The 14,563-nt window shown below is 39.1% G+C and overlaps 1 protein-coding gene across 1 annotated transcript in view; it reads right to left on the bottom strand.

The window, feature by feature from the left end:
• The window catches only part of fbxl4 (F-box and leucine-rich repeat protein 4), a 40,902-nt gene extending 31,724 nt beyond the window's left edge, over positions 1-9,178 (bottom strand). Inside the window, exon 1 of the mRNA XM_079694662.1 lies at positions 9,068-9,178. The gene's annotated coding sequence lies outside the window, so the exon portion shown is untranslated. The remainder of the gene's footprint in view (positions 1-9,067) is intronic.
• Between the last annotated feature and the right edge of the window lie 5,385 nt (positions 9,179-14,563).

The raw sequence follows: 14,563 nt of genomic DNA, 5'->3' as shown, positions 1-14,563 counted from the left end.
TTACATGTGTACGCACACACACAGAAAAATACACACCCTCTGTCTTTTTTCTTTTGTGTCACACACACATTCAGGCACACACTTTTTGTCCCTTTGCTTTGCCCCAGCTGTCAGAAGCCAGTAAAATAACGAGGCTGCCGCTCTCCTTCCTTTTTGCATAGAGGCTGAGGAGCTGGTTATTGCTTCTATAGAAGAGTACAGTACGTGTGCTTCTCTCCCAGCTGCAGCACACTCAGCCCACATGGGAAAAACGTCTCATCTGGCTCTGAGAATATCCAGCAATGCCTGCCCATTTCAGTTTAGATTGAGGTAGTGATAGGCAGCCTTGCACTGTAGCTAACCTCCCTACTTTAATGCACTTCCCCAGAGAAAAAAAGGTAGGATGTGGCAGTGCATCATATGTATTGTCCCAGTTTATGAGAAGGGTCTAGCTGCAGAGCTCCTGGCTGGGACTCACCTACTGCCAGAAGGTACTGTATGGCCATCGGAAGATGTGTACACCAGAGATGATCATTAGGATAAATGAGCATGCGTTCATTATTTTTAAAAAGCCACACAACTTTGAACAATGATGGGAAGAAAAATAATAAAACGTAAGTATTTCGATATAAAGTGGTGGAGTTACAACATACTTTTGTACTGTAGGTCAAATCTAGTTAGCATCGCAAAGGCACCCTCGACTAAAAGCAATGGGATTTTCCCATTGGATTTTGAATTATTGCAGAAATAAGGGTTTTGCAGAAGCAAAACAAAATCTAATATAATGATAATGTTTGTTAATCCCTGAGTGGAAATGTAGTTTTCCACTATATGATAGTAACAACTTCTGTAAGTAAGTATAACAAACTACAGGACAGTCGTAAAACTCTACGTCACCACGCTAAGCTAAAAGCCAACTCTTGTTCCGCGTTAAGCCATTTAGAAGTCTCATTTAGCCACTTGATAGCAACTGAAAGCCTTACAAACACGTAAAAGCTTCAGACTTTCACCAGTGGGGTGTTTACTGATGTATTTTTTTTGTAGAAGAAAACTTGCAAATCTTGTAACCTTGTTTCAGAATCTAACCCAAAATGAAAATGCTAATATGCTAACTCCTTTCTGGGATGAGGACACATAGCACACATCATTTAATTACTTATACAAAGATTATCGGTTCATGGTGTTAGTGTTTCTAATGTCGATAGTTTTTTTACTTCATTTCCTGTTATTGTTCTGCTTATATGACCATTGGTCTGCGAACAACACTGGCACAGCTAGTTTTAGCAAACTCCCAAAGTATGAAAATAACAGTGGCATGTAAAAGTTATTTATCGATAGGTAGTGCGATAAACACATGACATCACCATAGACTGTATATCTCACACATCACTGGCGAAGGAGATGGATCCCAGCGGTAATGCAATGTGGGACTTTGGAGTAGTTGTAGAAGCTTGTGATTCAGAAGTGAATCGTCCAAAGTTATAGTTGCATAATTCACCTCAGACAGGTCTGTGGACTGGTCAGTGCCATTATAAACATGATTTCCAGGTGGCAGGACATTTATTATTCACATACATTTAAATATATCTGAGAGTCCAACATGTTTTATGCATTTGGAAATGTCAGCAGTGCTAACTGTGAGGGCAGTGAAAGTGTGAAGTATCTGGGGCTGAGAGGGTTGCATGTGATTGACAACGGAAAGTGGAGCTGGCCGTTGTTCTCAGGTAAAGATGTACTGGCATTACTTAAAATACTTTGTTACCTTCAACAAGGTATTATGTTTGTTTGTCTGTCTGATAGCAGGAGTATGGAAACACTACAGGTCCAATTGCCATGAAGCTTGGTGGAAGGGTGTAGCTTGGGTCAAGGAAGAAACCACTAAAGGTTGGAGCAGATCTGAATACTGGGGCAGATAACAAGATGGTTGTACCTTTGTCACATCTGCGTTCTTCAATTGCCTTTCTAGTTGTGTCTATGAAAATATGACTACCTATAGAAAATGTAAATGTCTTCTATATTTTCACCCCTCCTATGTCAGGCATCTGTAACTTGTAACAGTTGTTGTTGACACAGTTACAGTATAATCACTTTAAATATTAAGTCGTCGTAAAGTTATACATAAATGTTACATTTATGGATAAAGTACTGATCTATTAAACAATACTTTTCTCTCCCCGTGACAATAGAGCTTATTAAGTTCAAAGGTTATAAAATGTGACCTAAAGTACTAAAAAATATTTATCTGCAATAAATAAAAATACAATTATATTACCATTTTGACCAGAATAATAAATAGTTTTAAAACCAAATGATGTGTATATGTTGGCCTGTGAACAATAAATATATGCTTTATAACAGGCGGTAGGGATTTTTACATTTGATCGAGGACCCTACAGCAGGGGTGTCAAACTCAAGGCCCGGGGGCCAAATCCGGCCCGTGACTTAATTTTCTGGGGCCCCACAAGAGCTTGCAAAGAATATTATATGTTTATTATACGGTTACATGATGATTTACAGAAGCACGTTGCCCATAAACGACATGTCCGACAATGCATCTCAAATTAGACTTTTTTTTCTCAGAATTTGAATTGTTTTCTTCTAAATATGCCTTTTTTCTCAGAATTTGAATTTTTTTCTTCTAAATATGCCTTTTTTTTGTCTTAGAATTTGACTTGAATTTTTTTTCAAAATGTAACTTATTTTTTCCCAGAATGTGGCTTTTTTTTAAAAATCATTTTGTGACATTCGCACTGAAGAGACTTGCCATTATTTGCCCCAGACTCCTGCTTTCAGATATAGTTAATTATGAAGTTATTACCCTATCTGATAATAATCCAATGCAGAGGCAATAATGTAATATATTACATTATTTTATATATATATATTTATATAATGTATTTTTATATAGTGTTAAAGTTACAACCGGCCCTTTGAGTGCAGCCCTAATGCTGGTTTGGCCCGCGATTAAATTGAGTTTGACACCTGTCAATAGATGCTTCATGTTTCCCCTGTTAAGCCCCGAGCCTGTTTTACAGGTCTCAGGCTCGAAAATGACGTTCCAAGAACAAATGACCATAACTAAACTTCTAAATGGGGAACATTAATAATCGTTTTTCTCAAAGCAATGGTAAACTTGTGAGTTGGATGTAGAAGAGTCAGAATCAATATAGATTTATTTTAATTTTAAAGTCAATTCAGATTGAACATAGTAAAACAAAATTAAATTATTGTGTCCGTCCAAAATAAACACATTACTAATAGTGAAAACCACCCTTGAATGATGGGATGGTAGACTAAAAGCTTAAGGAACCCAAACTATAACATATAATAAGTATCCTGTATCAAGGTTGATGCAAAACAAGTTAAATTTGACCTTTAAATAGAGATTTAGCACAAAAAAACCCACTTCTGGGGTCATTTGACCTATCTCTGGCCCCCCTTGGTCGATTTCGATGATTGACATCTCTTTTTAACCGCTAGAGCCAATAGAATCGTGGGAAAGTTCCACATACACGTTACCAAATAAGGAGTGAGAGTGATGCATTGCAAAACCGGAAGCTGCGCTAACCTCTGGTTGCTACCATTAGCAGCTAATATTTATTCTCCTATTTTTGCATAAAAATTGAATTATGGATTATCAATAATTTTTTCAAAGTGACAGACACATTGGATTAACCTATGGATTAAACTTCAGCTGCGTTTTTTTCTCGTTTTAATGCCATTGAACATGACTTTTGATCAGAATAACAGCTAAGGTGAGCAAATCTCCGTGTTTTGCTACCTAAAGCTATAGTTGTGTGTTGTCTGTATTTGCTTCCCCTGTCGCGAGTTCTAATCGCTCAGTGATGATATTTATATTTATATAATCTGTGGAATCTCAGGATGTTATCTAAGCTTGTTTGTGCAGATCCAATTAGTATATCGATCGGTATAGCTAGAGTTCTGTGCTCTGCGGTAGCATGTTTTCGCTCAGGGCTCATTTAGACCCTACTTGTGAGACTTGTGTTTTTGTTTCGGTAAAAATGGTTTGTATCGTCAGTTAGCTGAGTTTCTTCCCGTTAGGAGGGTATGACACATTCATAGTTTTTTTAACATTAAGAAGCCCTGAGACGTGAGAAAACAAAAACAAAAACGCCGAAGGGGTCTTTGGGGATTACTAAAAACATTTGCGTTTCATAAAGCTCACTTCATTGATTCACCATTGCAGATCACATCTCTTCATCATTTGAGTCTTCACTCAGGTCGTTTCAAATTCATCTGACTGATTGCAAAACTTCTCCAGCTTCTTAGTCTTAAACACAGAATCTGCAAATATAATTACTGCTGCAAGAAGAGCAGCCAGAGATAGCGGAGAGAAGCTGTCATCTGCTATTGTTTTCCACTCTGTGTCCTCCAACTGAACTTCACCGACCGACAGTTTAATTGGTTTCAGGGAATCGGGTGTGAAGAGGAGTCATGACCTTGATCTTTCTCCCTGATAAATGTTATTTTTTAACCAGTTATACATGCAAATATGCAAAGTGTGTGTGTGTGTGTGAGAGAGTTGAGAGGGAGGTAAACAGATACAGATTGTCTCATTTTATTGTGTGTTTAGTGGCTGATTAGAGGCATAATTAAATACAGTGTTAGTGAGTTCAGAGGCAAACAGAGGAGACGCTGACCCTGCAACTTCTAATGCACCCCGGGGATCATCTGAACAAAGTGAGTAGATGCAAACAGCCTGATAGAGTACATGCATTCAGAGACTTTGAACAAACAAGCATCATCCGACCTTTATCACTACAACCTGTCCTTAATTCACTCTTCCCGTTGCATGATACATATTAATAGGAGGATAGGGGGGAAATTAAGCAAAACTAAACATCAACTTATGATGAAGTTGGCTTCAGATCAGGCCTAAAGGGGAAAAAAGCCAAGCATCGCAAAAAAACAAACAGATATATTACCGCAAGTGGAAAAAGTCACAGTGTAGCCAAATGTCCAAGACTAACTGTGATTGATGTTGAAACTACAATCTAAAATCCCATAAGCCATTTTTTCTCGCAAAACGTCTGCAAATATACTGTATGTTTCTCGTGATTTGTCCATCTAAAATATGCCATTTTAGATTCAAAATGTTCACAAGACATGTAGCTTGTAAATAAAATGGGTCCAATATTTACTTTGGTGACCATGGTTTATCATAATCGGTGCTTACAGAGGCTTTGATTGACCACAAAAGGGAAGGAATCCTTCCAATGAAAAGGTCACTTTGTTTAGCAACTTAAATAGCGACTAAAATAGTCTTCTTTTTAGTTATTCTGTAAACAGTTAGATTGTGGCAATCCTACATGCAATCACTGATATGTCCAAATGTCCTCTTTGATCGTCTTTTAATGGTTATGAAAATCCCAGTCCCAGGTGTTGTTACCCATTTCACAGTTGCCTGAGGGTGCCTTTGCAGAGTTAAATCGAGAAGAGGACAGCAAACAAATATGACAGCAAACAAATATGGCAGAATATATTCACATTATGATATACTGTATAGTTATATATCAGTGTAAAGAGGTTTAATTAGAAAACTGGAGATGCAACTTTGAGAAAAGGGGTGTTTTAGGGTTATTAAAAAAGTAATTTAGGAATTAAGAAGCACAGTGTTTATTACATTGACTTATATCAAATATATGTTTGCTCTTAAAGAAATTTGTAATCAATGACACAGGATGTGAAAACAACATATTGCAGCTTAATGTCAACAAGTATATGGTATGACAAAACCAGAAAACATACTTGCGTATGTCAGTGTCATTATGAGCAATCTAAACCAAAGGAAGAAAATGGTTAAAAATGAAAATTCCCTGCAGTGTCCAAGCCTTTGATTTCCATTTAGCTCTTGTTCCTCCTCGGGCTTGAGAAGGCTATTTTACATGCAAACCCCCTCTGCTACCCCCCACAACCCCACCTTTTTATTCCCCCAACCCTCTCATCCCCTCTCCACCCCATTTGCGCCAACAATACCCCTCTCACCGCACCGCCCCACTCTCAACAGGCTTCTGTGGAATTTATTCAAATATTTTGACATTTCGCCTCCCCTCACTTCCCGAGCAGAAATGATTTGTGACAGCTGGAGATGGGCTCGGTCGGAGGAGCATCCTCCAACACCCTGCCTTCTTTTTTCTCCTGTCCTAAAGGCTGATTTTTATCTTTCGACTCTTTTCCCCCTCCTCTTTTATTCACCGCTGCTCCTCCTGTCAGTTGGCGTAGGCCTTGATAGCTCTTCTCCTCATTTGTATTTTTGTATGTGACTCCACAGTGTGATAGACAAACTGGGTGATATTTCTCTATTTGTTGACATTTTGTTTTGGCTGCCTTTTTTTGTGCCTTTTTGCTCAGTGCCCACCTACTGTCTGATCCCGCGCTGACATCATGTATCGGCAGCAGAGAGGGTAATCCTCCTATGAAACAGCTTTCATCTGAATCCTCTGGCGATACGGAGCAACAAAAGATCTCCTTTGGTCGTTGATATGAGAATGCTAATATCATACAGTATGATCACCTGCAGTACAATAAGGGAAATCTGCACAAACCAACTGTTTCAGGGTGTCTTATTTCCACACATGCATTTCAAAAGGAAATAGAACATCAAAATGAGGAAGCTTTGCATGAGGCGACAGCAGTGTGCGGACTACAGCGCAGTGCACTGACAACAAAGACTCCATTTGAATAATGCTGCTCATTAGTTGGGGGACAGGGCCTTTTTCTGTTGGCGCCTGTCCCTGGTCACTTTGCACCGCTGCGATAGACAAACACACACACTCAACGCCAAGGTTGTCATCCATCACCGCACTGAGAGAAAGGTACGAGCTGGCCAAGACAAATGCGTTGTTCTGTTTTTTATTTCCTTCTGCAATGATTAGACATTTCCTCTGGTGGAGGATCACAGCATGCACACAAAGAGAATAAAGTGACGCCAGCTCTCTCTCTGATACTGTACGTGGTGCCATCTGAAAAGAGCTATTGAAGAAAGATCTGAAAATCCAGCTGCTGGAAATCCTTCATCAACTGTGGTATCAGCACACTGAACAATAATGAACCTCCTGGCTCAGCAGACACAAAAGCCTCAGTACAATCCAAACACAATTGTTCTAATATTCCTTTGAGTTAGTCAGATAATCTGTTTAGATCTATTCTGCCATAAGAATGGTTTCAACATTTTTGGTGAATCCACTTATTGGCTTTCTAGCAGATGTTGATAGCACTGTGTAATCTACCGTGATCTCGACCCTACTGTTCACATCCTGGCCTTTATGTGTTATACATGTTTTGCGGAAGGTTTGTATAGTTAATGTTGTTGAACGATGGTTAACATTGTGAAAAGGTTGTGGTAAAGTTTAGTGAGCAAAACTACTTTTTAGGGTTTGAATAAGATCATGGTTTGGCTGAAAATAAGTAGTTTCGTTAAGCTACGGACGTTATTTCACGTGGCGCGCGCAATGTTACTCAGTCAGATGGAGTTTACTGACTTATTGCCTCTGAGGGAAAAGTCCTGTGTTTGTTTGACCAATTCACCTTCACCCCACCCACCAGTGGACTTCCATGCTCTTAATACTTTTTATTTAGCTCTGAATCCAATTATTGGTTTATGTTGAAGTTACTACAAAGCCTGATGCATTTCGTACAGATGCTACAGGGTGCCTTGTACATTTGAATCATAAATCGACGGCCACTACGCAAGCATTATTATTTGAGACCAGCTTGTAAACCTGTGTTATTTTCAAAACTGAACATTAATAAATACAGGCTTAGCTGTTTAATTCAAAACAGACCTACTAGGCACTAAAGTAAGCACAAGCGCAAGCTAGACAATAACAAAACGTAGCGGCACCAAATGTCCAGCAAAGGAGAGAGGGAGAGCGATTCTGGATCGGGGCTTTTAACCCCGGGGGCACATCGACCAGGTGCTCGCAATCAGTGTTACCTTCAATGACATAAGGAAGCATCGTTAAAGGTAACTACAGGGAGGAGTAAAGCAGGGGTCGTCACACTATTTGTTTAATAAACAAAATAAATGTGTTTTGTCGTTACCCGTTAGACTATCTGAGACTGGGATTTGCAAATAAATACTCGTCATCCAAACTATTTAAAATCATTTTTAAACTTTGTCTTTTGTGAGGATTAAACAAAAAACATATTACCTGTTCATTAGGTCATATAGCTGGTCAGGAAATTTGTTTCTTTTGGACAGAACCAGGTTAGCTGATTCTCTGTTTTCAGTCCTTTTGCTAAGCTAAGCTAACACCTGCTGGTGGTCTTTTTTATACCAATATGGTTTATTTATTTCAAGCAGCAAAGCAAGTGAGTAAATGTCCCAATATTTTGAACTTCTGTTTTAAACGTTGTACCAGTGGGGATGTAAAGGTATAAAACCCATATAAGCAACAACTGTCAGTATCAGGAAAATCCTTCTGCAAGAACGTGCATAAGCACATCTCTAAAATAATTTTATTAAACCACAGCTAATCCTTTATGCAAATGAAAATCCTGAAAACGAAATCATTTGATTTAAAAAAAGAATACAGGGACATTGTGACTGTTTGAACAGACCTGAGGAAAATCCAACTGTAGCTCTATAAAAGGAAAGGATCAGTCATCTGCCAAGGACAGCCGGAGCTAATAAGTGTGTAACATGATAGAAAAGAAAATTAGTTCATAGCTGTCATCTTCTTGATGAAGAGGCAATCAGAATCAAAGTGAATCATTCCGTGAGGAGGATTGTGTTTTGGAATTCAAACGGGCAATGCTTCAATATGACAAATCAGCCAGTGTGGTGCATGTTGATTGATTCCATCCATGAAAACCTAATAGATTTAGCCCTCTGTGAGTTTGGCTCTCATTAACCTCGCAGCGTTTTCATATGAGAATGTATTGGAGCCATTTTATCCACCACTCAAAGGCAATTCACTGGGTGATAAATCCTTTGGCTTATCTGGCTGCAGGTGACAGCACAGCAGAGTACGGAGGCTGACTGGGGCACAAACACACCAGAACACACACAAAAATGCATGCACACACATATTCACAGCCCACATAAACAAGTTCTGCAGCTCACGTTTTCTTGAAGGGGTCGCCATGGTGACCTGTGAGCTGGAAAACCTTGTGATCGGACCGGAACCGAAGACTTGCTCCTCGACCTGAGCTACCAGCCGCAACAGAAAACTCTTCCTCTTGGCTCCCCGACAAAGAAAAGGAAGAAGAAGAGGGGGAAAAAAACTGAATTCAATTACACAGTCGAAACCCACTCCTTGCCCTCCGGGAGTGATATCAGCACCATTTAAAAGTCTGATTACTCACAAAACCAATAACATTTTGACTCCCTGGTAATGGACCAGTAGATTAGAAAATTTAGATTACATTTAACTGCCTGTAGATTCTCATTAAAACGCCACCAACTAGTTAGAAACAATAGGTAATTAAGAGTGTAATGAAGCGCAGTAGCGTTAGCGCGCGTCGGTTGCCTGCTACTCTTGTGGGACCCAGCCTTACTTTGCACTTATCCTGCAGCAAAGCCATACGCCGTCTCATTTGGGCAATACGACATATTTAATTAGATTAATGAATTTCGGTGGCGTCTCCGCGGGGTTGGCTGTGCTCCTCGTGGTGACAGTGTAACAACATATTATATATTAGGGGAGGCCGCGAGCTGCAGGCAGGCCGGTTGCAGGTTGGTCCCTCGACAGAGGCGCGACCACGTGTGACAGTTTGGGTGGAACCTGTCTCAAGTTCACTCCTGCTAAATTGTCAAATGCAAATAATCGTGAGCAAATGTGCTGCACGGATAAACATAAACTCGTAACCAAAACTCCAGATTTGATTTAGCAAAGTGAGGCCTATTGAATTAAACATGATTGATTGTAACACGGGGAGAGCACAAACAGAGGCAAGAAAAGCCCAGGGTGATAAATGGGTTAGCGTCAGTGTTTGGCTTTAAGCTAGTCTCTGTGGCTCTGGCCGGACACAAGTAAATGCTTCCACACAAAGTAAAGACTAAAGGGAACGGTGAATGAGTCCCTCAGGTGGAAACATAATGGTTTGAAATACTTAAATGTTGGGAAATATGGATGGGAAGACATTTTTGATTCACTTCATCTAGTGGGACATTTCCGTACTGGCGCTAATGTCGTATCTATTGTGCTCTTAAGCGTTGGATTTTGTCTTTTGTTACCTACTTCTTGTGCTTTTAGGTGTTTTAATAGGTATTAATATGCATTGTTTTATACTTACTGATATACTGTTTTATATGTATCAAATTATTACATTTATAAGTAAGCGTTTCTACAATTTTTGTCCTCAAAAAAGTTAAAGCGATCAACCATGTGGATATGGCAATAGAGATGTTAAATGGATTGATGTAAACGCTGGCCATCAGGGTCGTGTAATAGGTCACCATTGTCAGCATGTGTGTCTTTGGATATGTAATGTGTTAATAGGTTAATGTTTAAAAAAAAAATGTAGTAGGTATAACTTCTATCTTCTGCAGCGTGCAGGACGGAGTACCGAACACATGTCCAAACGGGGACCATAAAGGATATTATTTAAAAATGATATAATAGTACACAATAAATAAAGTTTGGAATCTTTAAATCAGATTAGATTACACAGAATAATACAAAAGATTCTTCAAACGACATGAATGATGATTTTATGGTGTTGTTATGTCTGTTACATTGCAACCAGCTAGCTAACAGTTTCTATACAGTGAGTGAGACTACTTAGATAGCTTTCTCTAATCATGAATATTTTGTAGAAAGTCTTCTGCGTATTGGAGAAAGAAAGATATTACGCTTTCATTTTATTTTTTGTTTAAGCACTTTTGTGTTTGTGATTTAATATTAGATTAAGATGATAACTGAACGATTTGACATGAAGTTTACATAATATGTTTGAGCTTTAGAGTTAGCTTTTACTTTAATGTTAGAGTAGTGCAGCTAGAATTCAGCTTTTGCATTGTTTAACGTTAAGCTATGTAATCACATCTACATTTCATATGAAATGTACATTACACTTCTGGTTTATCTACATTTCTGTTCTTGTTTAGCTTGATTTAGAATTGAAACATAATTTGGCTATTGCACCTATGGCTAAACATTGAAACCACACTTGACATCTGACGAGCAACATTACTTGAATGTGTGTAGCCTCCTCAACCTAACATGAACCAACTTTCTTTAACTGCCTGCTACTATCTAAAGCTGACGTCAAGAGCAACTAGAAAAGGTTTCTGTAGTTCCAGTTCTCCATGTTCTCTATAAAAACATGATGTATGGACATGGTGTCTTTTGTAGTATCACACTGCCCCCTATAGGGATGGATCCTAACTGCGCTTCATTGATCCTTAACACAGAGATGCGTATTTCAGTGATATACCCTGCTCAGCTGTTTTCACACGCTCTACGTTTTAAACAAAGCTACAGTATAAGCTAGAAATGTTTCCTCTTTCCACTGTAAACATTGTGTTTTAATATAACTTTTGCACACTTTTTTTGTGGCAGATGTTGCACTGCCAATGTGTATATACACAGCCTGAATCACAAGAGGAATATGTCTAGAAAACACACTCTGGCTGAGGGATTTAGCTTGTTAACACTTCAAGATTCAAAGAGCTGGATTCAAACACACCTTCTCTCCAAAAGCAGTCATAGAGGAGGAGGAAGAGGAGGAGGAGGAAGAGGGAGAAACAGAGCAGATGGCCCAGTGCAGATATTCTAGGAGCGAGGAGTGTTCTCTGAAGGACGAGGTCTTGTATTGTTTTGGCTGCGAGGGCCGCTCTGTTATAGGCGTACCAGGGGTCCCTGAAGAGCCAGGGTCTTATGGTGTCAGTGTCCCCCCAGCCCTCATCCCCAGCCCCGGTCTATTGTCATTCCTGTTTTTTAATTTCTCAAACGCAATCAAGTGTGACACAAACTGTTTACCTAGCGTGTCTGCCACAACCAGGAAGAGAAAGGATCGGAGGGGGAAAAAAAAGACACACAAGCCAGGATCTCAGCACAAAATAATCCTCCATAATACCAGAGAGTTTAAAGAGGCTTTGCCAATACCTTCCCCAACCCCCCCCCGACCTGCCCCTCCACATCTCTTTGCTCTTATGAAAAAGGGAAGGGGAGATAAACAGGAAAAAAGAGGGTGGGGGGGTAACACATCAGAAGAAAGCTGTTAAATTCGCCCCTCAGTCTCATTTGGGATTGCTAATTATTGTTTTTACAGTACAACAATTGGGGTATTAGGGCATACGCGGCTGGAGATAACATCCAAAGGAAGGCAAGGGGAGAAAGGGGAAGAGGAGCATGGGGGAGAAAGATAATGGGTTGACAGAAGGGGAGCTATGATAGGGTCTGGTACAGGGTGGTGTCTGTCTCTCTGCTACAACACACCCCAGTATCAGGAGACTCGCTGTCTCACTCTGTCTCTAAGGGTCTAAAAGTGGAGAGGGAAAGTTTGGAATCTCCAACAATTTATGGATCGACACAAATCTGAGAAAGTGAAAGAGAACTGAAGTTTTGGGAGACTTCAACTTCTCTTCACACTTTACTAGATTACAAAGAATACATAGATCCTTCACAGCTTAAATATCATGAACACACACATACAGGCAGAATCCCAAACATACAGGTCAAAAGGTGAATATACCAACAAAATGTAAGTCAAGTTAAGAACTACAACAAAAGAAGCTAATATTCAGAGGTGGAAGAATGACTCAGATCAGCTGAGTGTAGGAATACTCTGTTACTGTAAGTTAAACTCCTGCCATCAAAATGTTACTCAAGTCAAATTACAAAAGTATTGGCAAAAAATATACTTAAAATACCAAAAGTAAAAATACTTATTATGCAGATTGGCCCATTTCAGTTAGGTATTATATGTTTTGATTATCATTATTGATACATTTAAGTGGTCTCAAAGCTGGTGAAGGATGCAGCTGGTGCAGCTAATATTAATTACTTTGTATACTGCAGGGTAGCATGTGAATTAGGTATTAAACAAATTTAGTGAAAGTACAATATTTACCTCTGAATTGTAGTGGGGTACAAAGTAAAAAAAATGAAATACTCAAGTAAAGTACAAGTCCCTTTAAGTTAAATTTACTTTTACAGTATTTGAGTAAATGCACTTTACACCAATGGTTCCCAACCTGGGGGGCGCGCGCCCCCAAAGATCGCAGGGTGGGCGCCAAGCCTCAGATGATTTGAGGTCAAATATCATATTTAGACTTGCTTTTTTTTCCTTTTTTTTTTACATATAATTGTAAAGCAATACATGATTGTCATTAAAAGCCTTGTCTCTACATTACAATAAAATATAAAAAATAATTGATTAATTAATTTGAATAACAATTCAAGTTAGAAGCTATTAAAGACATAAACAGACAGAAATGTATAATTCTTTCTTTAATAGAAATGTTTCTTCTGCCCGTAAAGTGTCCAAACCGGGCTTTTCTGGATAAGCGCATTTTTAAAACATAGTCATTGTCCATGCCGGTTTCAGTTGGATTATTTGTCAAAGTTGCTCCGATCAGATCGGTCTCCTCCATTTTGTAGATTATTTACAACTTTTGAATCCACATAAACACATCGGCAAAATCCGGCTTAGTTTGAACATGTGTTTTAAACAGTTTAATCCCTTTGTGAATTGTTTCCACTTCCGCGCCGTCCTTTAATTTCTTCATACAGCGGGAATCCAAATGAATTAATCCTGAGTCCAATAACCATCAAAGTCACTCCAATAGTGCTCCTTAATTACACTTTCATCCTCCTTTAACAAAATACTTCACATTCATCCAGTTTGTGACAGTAGTTGTAGCATTTTTGAGACTTTTAAACTTTAATTACCGCTGTTGCGCCCCCCCCCCCTTGTGTGTGTGTGCGTGTGTGTGTGTGTGTGTGTGTGTGTGTGTGTGGGGGGGGGGGGCGCAACTTCCAACAGGAATCATTTGGGGGGGCTCTTGGGAAAAAAGGTTGGGAACCACAGCTTTACACCATTGTCATTATGTGTATATCTACATTATCACATGACTCTTGTGAACCCATACAGATATTTATCATATATTTATGTAGATTTATGTAATGTTCCTCAGTCGAATATTTAACTAATTTAATTGTTTTCTGGGTTTGACTTTTAAGTCTTTTTATGCTAGCTTTTAAGCTTAGAACCTAAAACAGATACAATTAGCAAATAGCTAAAGACAGAAGAAGAAGAGTTAATGTCGGACTTACTGACGACAGGAAGTCCAGCTCCAAATGAATGCTAATGTTCTGTATCTGCTGCGTTTAAATGGGCAACTGTTTGCTCATGTTAAGTTAAAGCTGGTTACTTCCGAGCGTTAACAATTAACATATGTTAACTGAATTAAAACTAAAAATGACATAGCACGAGGTCAGTGCCATCAGGATAACTTGAGTCTACTTTAATGTACTTCTCCACAGTGGGACATCTGAACACTGACAACACACGTGACAACATTATCATATCACTCCGCCAACCTCAAATTTTACTAAAATTATAGCCTAGGTCAGGGATGGTGGTGGGGGCCACATAAGTGATGTACTGGCCA

Source organism: Notothenia rossii (assembly GCF_949606895.1).
Source record: "Notothenia rossii genome assembly, chromosome: 7".
NCBI lineage: Eukaryota > Metazoa > Chordata > Actinopteri > Perciformes > Nototheniidae > Notothenia > Notothenia rossii.
Note: the sequence above shows the minus strand (reverse complement) of the source record. Positions and strands in the feature narration are given on the sequence as shown.